The following is a 9,585-nucleotide window of genomic DNA, read 5'->3' on the forward strand; positions in this document are numbered from 1 at the left end:
CGCCAAGTCACCTGGAGAGAGCCGGGACGTGGGGCAGCTCTGGGTAACAGAATTGCCAGATAGTGCCATTTTTTCAAGACGAATCAGAAATCCACATCTTACGTGAACTCTTCCCATGTTTAAACATACCCAACAATTTAAAAGAGGTTAAAAACACTGTGCAGTTCAAATAGAACTTTTCTGTGGGCCTGACATAGCCTGCCTGCTGCGTGGCCCCATCTGCTCGTCAGGAAACCCACCTGCAGTTCATGTCTACACCTGTTCACAACCCTTCGGGTGAGAATGCTCAGCATTCAGACATGGCGAGCACCTTACCAAATCAGACCCGTGAAAACTCTGTAACTTCAGCCTCTCTCACGGGGCTGAGGCAGACCTCACTGTCCCGTCTTGCGGGAGAAACTCTTTGCATGGGTCCCTACCGTGACAGGACACCTGTGGAGTCTGATGGCTGCTCTCCAGCCTGCCTAAGAAGGAGTCACCCAGCAGCTGTGTGGGGCTCACACAAAGGCAGGCAGGCTTGAGCTGAATGTAAGTTTAGCACAGTCCGCCTGGCTCCACGACACAGCGAACGTCCAGGGCTCTCTGCACCCAGAGGCAGACAGGGTGTTTCCTGCCAGCACGTGCTATCTCCGTGTGACAGGAATGGAAGAAGAAGTTGAGGGCGGCCCGATAACAGGTGTGGAGCGAAGAAATGCTGCAGCCCAGAGGGGATGTCCGCAGGCCTGACGCTGGTGCACACCTGTTTGCTTCCTGAATTCCTTGGAGACGCCTTGTGAGGACAGCTACGACTTGTTAGCCAGTATTGACGTCCCTATTAAGTGATGCTTGAAACTCACGTTCAAACTTGAGATCTTCAGAGAAGGAAATGAGTACATCAAACCATCGACCACTTGGAGCTGAGATCCCTGACCTCAGATTGGAGTGTTTAGATCACATTGGCTGGTGAAGTGCCTCCATCTTCTGGCAAAAATCTGCTTCATTCTTTACGCTGAAATAATTTTTAACTGAAGTACGTAGTCCTAACCAGTTCTATTCAGTCATATTCATCTTAGCCTTGTGCACAAACGGTGGCACAAAAGCTCCCACAGAAAAGGGAATTTATAAAGCCTGCTCAACTTCTTGTCAAAAGTGACATATTATAGGCAATGTTGGCAAGATCCCATTAACTCTAACCGAACAAGAAACAAATTTGCTAGATATTCCGTAAATGCTTTCCTGACGGTAGTTGAACAATGTACTATCTCAGAGGAAGACGCGGAAGCCCGTACTTGTTGGATCTCAGTCTAACGGGGTTTTCTATTTATAGACATTAACTATGTGACTCCGTCAAAAAAAAACCACACTCAGTAAATTCTGCAGCTTTAAATATCCTATTTCCCCAGGGACTCAGATAGGCGCTTCCTGCCTCCTGAACACCAGCCCAAGACATTCACGAGAGAACATTCCTGTGACTTTATCTTGCTCCTATTTTTATTTCTGTATTACCAATAACTTGAGCTATAGTACAAAGTGGGTGGGGCGACAATGAAGACAGTGAGCTGGAACAGAAATACAGAATCAACATTTAGGTGAGGCTTGTCAGATGAAATTTTGTAGGGAAACTGATCAATTCTAGTCAAACAACTAGACATTTAAAAATAACCAGTTCATAATTCATTTCATTTTCAAATTTGCTGTTCAATACATTTTAACCTTTTAAAATATTTGGTTTGAATGATATAAACAAATGAATAAACATATCGCAGGAATGAAGTGGCATGAAGAAATCATCGTTTACAACCATCACGGTAGTCAAGCTAGCGGGTCAGCATGGTAAGTTACGGGATATTTACCTGGTCTCAAGGTGCATCTCCACAAAATAATTATTAATGACAAAGGATGAAAAGGCAACCTTGCAGCATCCGGATCCAGTGATCAACGTTAACACCACCAGCTATGGGACAGATGGACATCATGTGCCACCCGATAGAACAAGGACGCAGCACTTCTGTGATTTACCCAATGTGCTCAACCTAGGGTCTGGTCATAAGGAAGTGTGGGACAAGCCCCATTGTGGGGCATTCTACAAAGCGACCAGCCTGTAGTCTTCCCAAATGTCAAAGTCATGGGAATCAAAGAGAATGAAGAATCCAGACTGAAAAGATTAGAGAGGCATACAACTGGGTGCAAGTCTTGATCCTAGATTGGGTCCACTCTTATAAACAAGGGTGAGGCAACTGATGGAAGAGATCTGAGGGTCCTGGGTGAAGGCTCAGCAGGAGCTCTTTGTACTATTCGTACAACTTTTCTATAAGCTTAAAATTGCTTCAAAGTAAAATTTAAAATAGCATTGGAACAAAGCAACGGCGATGGGGTCTGTGGCGGCACCATGGAGGAGAGATGGCGGTGTCTTAGACCAGGACTCATGTCTTGGCTCACAACTCACTAGCTGTGTGACTTTGGGCAAGTTACTTAACTCCTCTGAGACCCTCTCTAATCCCACACCTGTAAAGTAGGGATACCTTAGTACCCTCCCACAGGGTTTTAGGAGGATTAAATGTGCTAGCTCCTGTAAAAGCCTAGTTCAGTGGTTAACGCAGACAGCACTGAGTGAGCAATGGCTGTAATAAACAGCGTATTCGTTTCCTGGGGCTGCTCTGGCAAAGCGCAACTCGCTGAGTGGCTTACAACAGCAGAAATTCATTTTCTCTCAGTCTGGAGCCTAAAAGTCTGAGACGCAGGTGTGGGCAGGGCTAGATCCTTCCGAGGCTGTGAAGAGCATCTGCTCCAGGCTCTCCCCAGCTGATGGTGTGGCTGGCGACCCTGGGTGTTCCCTGGCTTGTAGACGCATCACCCCGATATGCCTCCATTTTCACATGGTGTTTGTTCTTCCTGTGTCTGTCTGTGTCCAAATGTCCCCTTTTTACAAGGACACCAGTCGTATGGGGTTAGTGCCCAGCCTACTCCAGTACGACCTCAACTTAACCAATTACGTCTGCAATGACCCTATTTCCAAATAAGGCCACTTTCTGATGTACTGGGGGGTTATGACTTCAACATATGGACTGGGGGGAGGGGACAACGCAATTCAACCCACAACAAATAGTAAGATTATTACAGCACGTAAAGGAAATTCATTCCTTCCTCCAGGGATCAGCAACTCCAAGAAGTTTTTGTAGTGGTGACAATTTGTCATTATCTGCTTGATTTCGTAACAACATTTCTCAAATCACTCTAACAAGGCAGTCTGAACTTTCAACAAAACTAAGCAAAATTATTTGTGTTTCAGAGAAATTCGCACCGTTCATGTGAGGTACCTGCCGACAGGAAACACTCCCGTGCACCATGAAAAATCCCACCAGATGTCTCTGCTCTAGAAACAGGTTTGCACTCCTGAGCGAGAAGACAAACACGAATAGTGGGGTCAAAATGGGCTCTTTCGGGCTCTCTCCTTGGAAAGGTTTGCTTCTGTCTAGTCCAGAGTGAGAACAAAGTCTAGATGGGGTTTGAAGGGCCAGGACAGCCACCGGGTCCTTGCAATCTGGACCATCTGTGTTCCTGGTGCACAGGGCCCTGGGCAGCTGCATCCACCCGCAGCAAGTCCAGATGCTTGGGTTTTCCAGGAGTGATTGGATGTCTGGTTTGGCCAAGATCTGGAAACACTGCTGCATCTAAGAGATGCTCAGGCCTGGGAACAACCTCCTGAGCCAGACTTGTCAGTTTGCACACCCTGCAGGATGGACACAGCTTCAGCCTCCAAAAATGAAGGCACAGGACAGCTGTGGAGGACACTGGGGCCGACTCCCCAGATGCATTTACCCACAAATGGGAGGTGTAAGCCAGTCCTTCTCAACCCTTCCTGGGAGCCTGTGTGCATGTGCGTGTGTGTGTGCGTGCATGTGAGTACTTGTGTGTTCCTATGACCTTTAATTTCAAGGTCATCAAAAAAAGACTACTCCATATCTACTTCTCTTCACTAGCCTGTTGACAATCCCTGACGTTTTTGCCCAAAGTAATTTCTTTTCTAGGTTAAGCTTTCCCTCTGTTCCTGGAAAGGATTGCTCATCCACTCACTCATCAAGTGTCGATTGAGATCTTCTCTATGCAAAGACTGTGGCTGTGACAAAGATGATTCAGTCGCAGACCCTGCTTTTAATGAGTCTATGATCTTGCAAAGAAAGTTACTCAAAAGACTATGAATACAAAGAAGAATTACAGTAAACTCCATAAGAGGAATGAAGCCTGTGTAACAAAAGTTTCATCTCCAAATATCATTGTTAATGATTTCTAATTTAATTCCACATTGTAGTCAGAGAACATACTCTGTAAGAGTTGAATCTTTTGAAATTTATTGAGACTTTATGTCCCAGCATGTGGCCTATCTTGGAGAACATTCCGTGTGTAATTAAAAACAACGTGTATTCTGCAGGAGTTGAGTATAGGGTTCTATAAATATCATCTAGATCAAGCTGACTAACGTTATTCAGATCTTCCACAGCCTCACTGACTGTTTTTCTAATTGGTTTACCAGTTACTGAGAGAGGGGTATTAAAATCTGCAACTGTGAATGTGAATTTGTCTACTTCTTTCTTGAGTTCTGTCAGGTTGGTTTCACATATTTGGAAACTCTTGTTATTAAACACATACATACTTGTGATTGTTATGTCTTCCTGATAAACTGATTCTTTTATCATTGTGGAATCTCTCCCTGTCTCTGGTGACACTGGAGGGTTTGCAGTCTCTTTTATCTGAATATAGACTCTCCGGATTTCCAACACTATTTGCATGGTCTGTTTTCTCCTGTCTTGTTACTTTCACCCTGTTCTCATCGCCATGTCTACGATGTATCTATTGTAGACAGCATGGAGTTGGCTCTTGCTTTTCTAAAAAAATGGAATCTAAACTCTCTGGAGTGTTTAGTCCATTTACGTTTAACGGAATTATTGATATGATAGGATTTGGGTCTACCGCTTTGCTATTTATTTTCTGTTTTTCACACGTGTATTCCTCTGTTCCTCGTTTCTTGTTTTCTTTTGGGGTAACTGGGCATTTTTTAGAATTCCCTTTTAATTTCTCTTTTGAATTTTCAGCTAAGGTCCTTGTGAGTTTTTAAACGATTCCTGTAAAGTTAGTAATGTATGTATTCTTAATTTCCCCGTCTACTTGGAGTTAACGTTGTGCCGCTTTCTGTGAAGCCTAAGAGGTTTGCAGCCGTATGTTTTCACTAAGCACCCCTTGCTCTTTATGCTCTAGTCGTTGTATGCATCACACCTGTGAATGTTGTGAATCCACAATAAAATGTGATTTTTGCTTTAAATTGTCACATGTACTTTGAAGAGATTAAGGAGAAAGTAGTCACCGTTTCTTAGTTCCCATTTCTAGTGCCCTTGGTTCCTTCTGGAATCATTTCCTTTCTGCCTGAAGAACTTCCTTTAGCACAGACATGCTGGGGATGAATTCTTTCAGCTTTCCTTCATCTAAAACTGTCTTTATTTGATCTCTATTTTGTTTTTTGCTTGGTATCCAATTTTTTTTTCTTGAGGTCACATTCGTTTATAGCATTATATAAATTTAAGGTGTACACCATTATATTTCAACTTCTGTATAGACCACATCGTATTCACCACCAAAAGTCTAGTTTCCATCTGTTACAGCACAAAATCTCTTTACCCCTTTCACGCCCTCCCCTCCCATTTTGCTCCCATTTTTAAAAGATATTTCTCCCGTATATAGAATTTTGTGTTGATAATTATTTTTTTTTCCTTTCAGCACTTTAAAGATGTTATTTAATTGTCTTCTGACCCCAATTTTTTTCTGACGAGAAGTTGGCAGTCATTCACATCCTTGTCTATTGTGTCTAATGTCTCTTTTTTGCTGGCTGCTTTAAGATTTTCTCTACCTCTGATTTTTAGTGGCTTCACTATGAGCGCTGGGTGTGGTTTTCTTTGTGTTTTTCCTGTTTACTGAGCTGCTTGGATGTGTAGGTTGATTTTTTTCACTAAATTTGGGAATCTTCATCTATTATTTTTTCAAATGTTTTTCATGCCCCATTTCTCTCTCCTTTCCTTCTGGGGCATCAGTTACACACGTTAGAACACTTGACACTGTCCAAGACGTCACCGATGCTCATTTCCTTCAGCCTATTTTTCTGTCTGTGCTTCAGATTGGCTAAGTTCCACTGGTCTGTGTTCAAGTTTTGGACCTTTTCTTCTGCCATCTACAATCTACTGTGAAGCCCCTCCAGTGAATTTCTTATTTTAGACATTGTTCTAGAATTTTCATTTGGTTCGTTTTACAGTCTTAATTTCTTTCTTGAAATTTCTCATCTGTTCACTCCTGAGTCCAGCTTTTCCTTTAAGCCTTTGAACATATTTACAATACCTCTTTTAAAGTCTATTAATTCTAATGTCTTGGTCACCTCAGGGTCTGTTACTCTTGACTACTTCTTTTCTTGAGTCTGGGTTAAGGTTTCCCGCTTCTTAACACTGTTTTAATTTTTTGTTATGTGCTGGACATTGATACATTTTAGGGAGTCTAAATTATGTTGCTTGCCTATAAAGGGTGTTGAATTTAGTTTTGGTTTGCAGTTAAGTAACCGGAAATCATCTTGATCCTCTAAGGTTTGGTTTCATTATTTGTTAGAGTTGGTCTATTTTGGTTTTGTCCTATGTCTTAGAGTGTGAGCATTACGTTATGCCGTGGTCCTTAAACCTAAGGCTTGGTGGCTGAGAAGTTTTTTTATAAGTTCATAGGAGGACCCCACCCCAAATATTGTTTTAATATTATAACCAATACAGATTTTAAAGGTTTTAAAATTTCCCTAACTGTAAAAAGTAGCGAAGGTTGAGAGCCACTGATTTAAGAAAATAATGGTAATTCTATTCCCTTTAGGAATAACTGGCTCATGGTCAGGTGTGCCAAGGCCAATTTGCAGCCACGAGGGGATTGCTCAGAACGTCTGGGAAGTTTTCTTTGTCTCACCAGATGTGAATGAGGAATCATCGTGCCCTAATTATCCCTGGCGATCATCTTCTGGCCATGAGATAAACCATCCTTGAATGACCCTGACCTTATACATAGCGAAGGGAAGAGATAGCTCCATTAGGGTCTTCAGTGACCTCATGGAGCAGCTGAACCAATCTGAACTAAGTCTAGACTTCTTATGATTCAAGATAATAAATAGCCTAATTGCTGAAACCATTTTTAGTCAGGGTTTTCCATTATTAGTAGCCAAAGATACACCAACTGATAGAAAAAAAAACTCTTCTTCATGGTAGAACCAACTTGGTCCCTGGCACAGTCCATGAAGCCTGATACAGTGAGAGAGGAGGACAAGAGAAGCAATTCAGTAATCGCAGAAAAAGGGTCAGGAGTGCTGGGGTACTGAGAGGCTGGGGTACTGAGAGGCTGGGGTACTGAGAGGCTGGGGAAGGTGTTGAAAGTTCCCCCTATTCACCCCTGGACCCTCAGTTCTTTGTTATTTATTGTTTGAGAATAAAGGTTAATGTATTTTCTTTTTTTTTGGAGTTGGAATCCTCTTTTTCACCCTTTTGCTGTAAACAGTTCAAGAGAAAGTAGGCATTTTTCTGCCCTGTAAGATTTTGCGTCACACGATTTGGAATATGGCAGGATATAAACAAACTATTCTTGACCTCCCACTGTGCTGCCCTGTTTTCATTCTTTTTCCTACTAAAAGCCACAGGTGAACCACTTTGACCTAAAGACTGCATTATTTTCCTTGCTATGTAAGAAAAAACTCTGTTTTCGTCCTCTCCTCAGCTCTCTACTCTCAATACTTCCCTTCTGACACCAGATGTGTGGGTGTCTTTCCCATACTAAGATATTCTCCATCTCTCCCGCAGACACTAGCTGGGTGTCCTACAGTCTAACTCAATTCTGACACTATCTACCTGGAGTTGGATCTGATCCCCCAGGTTAAGGATTCAGTCCTACCACACTGCCCCCACTTCAGCTGCAGAATTGATGAAACCATTGGCCGTTAGTGATTAACTCAACCTGGGAGGGCGGAGTTGAAAATTCCAGCCCTCTAATCACTTGGTTGGTTCCCCTGGTGACCAGCGCCCCCTGAGGTTGTCCAGGAGCCCCCACCAGCACTCATCTCATTAACACAAAAAGACACTGTCACTTAGGATATTCCAAGAGTTTTAGGAGTTGTGTGCCAGGAACCTGCGACAATGACCATCTATATATTCCTTACTAGAAATCATAATATTGCAGGATACTAAATGTATTTTCTGCCTTGTCTTTGAGTATGTGATTTGTAAGGTGAGTAAATCCACTATCACGTCTTATCTCTCACTTTACTCCATCCCTAACCTATTGAAAGTAACGTCCCCTCTCTCTTCTTCCTCACTGGCATTCACATCTGGACCTCAAGAGGTGTGACTTCTGGTGTATCATGGAATTGAAACCACATTCCTTAAGACTGCTAAAAACTTCTTAATTTACAAATCCAACTGAATTTTCCCACTCCTCATTCTACTTCAACTTTTCCCTGTGTTTACACTGTTAACCGCTCCTTTCTTGAAATCCTCTCGTCCCCGACGGCAGTGGCATTCTTACTGTTTGCTCATCCCGTGGATGTCGGGGCTCCCCAGGGTTCTACCCGAAACACTCTTCTTTCCTTACTCTACACCTTCGATGAGCCTGTCTAGCCAAGGGCTTGAAATACCACCTTTCCATCAAGGGGTCTCTAATTCCAATTTTCTAAACTCCCAGAGTGGTGTATCTTCCCTTGTTCATCCCGCAGGTACCTCAACAGAGTATGCCCCACACTGCATGTAGTGTGTTCAGTGTGGGACGTGTTATCTCTCCCCCACCCCGAATCTGTCCTTCCTCCCAAATTCCCTTTCATCCTACCTAGTTGCCCAAACCAGAAAATTCACAATTATACATTTCTACCTCCTCTACTCCCCAGACCCGTCTGTTCACTAGGCCTTTTGATTCTGCTTATTAATACTGTGATACATTTTACATCCTCGGTCGGGGCCACGTTGGGACTCAGGATGGGCTGGGGGAGAGGAGAGCCAAGCCTCAGGGAGTCAGTGTAGCAGGGAGGCTGACTCCATCCCCACTGACCAAGAGCATCAGGCCCAGGACTGAGAAGATAGCAAGTCTGCGCCCAGTCCAGGGACAATTTGTTGTCCGCGGCTGCGTTTCCTTTCCGAGGTTCGGAGGAAGCCTGGGGTTCTGCAGCCTTGAGGGTGTTGACGCGGCGCTGAGGGTCCTGAGGAGCAGACCTGGGAAGGAATGTTTGCCTGGATGCTCACGTGGCAGAATCCACGTGCAGGATCAGAATCAACGAGAGCAGTGAGGTGTGGCTGGAAAAACAGCAAGGCGGGAGTGTCGGGCACCAATCAAAACGGGAGAAAAGGTGGCTGGGCGGCGGTCTTTCTCCAGTTTGCTTTTTAGCTTCGGCACCCTTTCTCTTAATGAAGGCCACACGGGACTCAGTCTCAACAGGTAAGACAGCCCCTCCTCATCCCTCACCCCCAACCCCATCCTAACGAGATGGGTGACGCAGGGTAGGCATTCAGAGACTGCTGCACATGTGAATGAGAGTCACGTCCAGCCCTACCAACGTCT

The sequence above is a fragment of the Equus asinus genome, chromosome 11, assembly GCF_041296235.1.
Source record: "Equus asinus isolate D_3611 breed Donkey chromosome 11, EquAss-T2T_v2, whole genome shotgun sequence".
NCBI classification, from domain to species: Eukaryota; Metazoa; Chordata; class Mammalia; order Perissodactyla; family Equidae; genus Equus; species Equus asinus.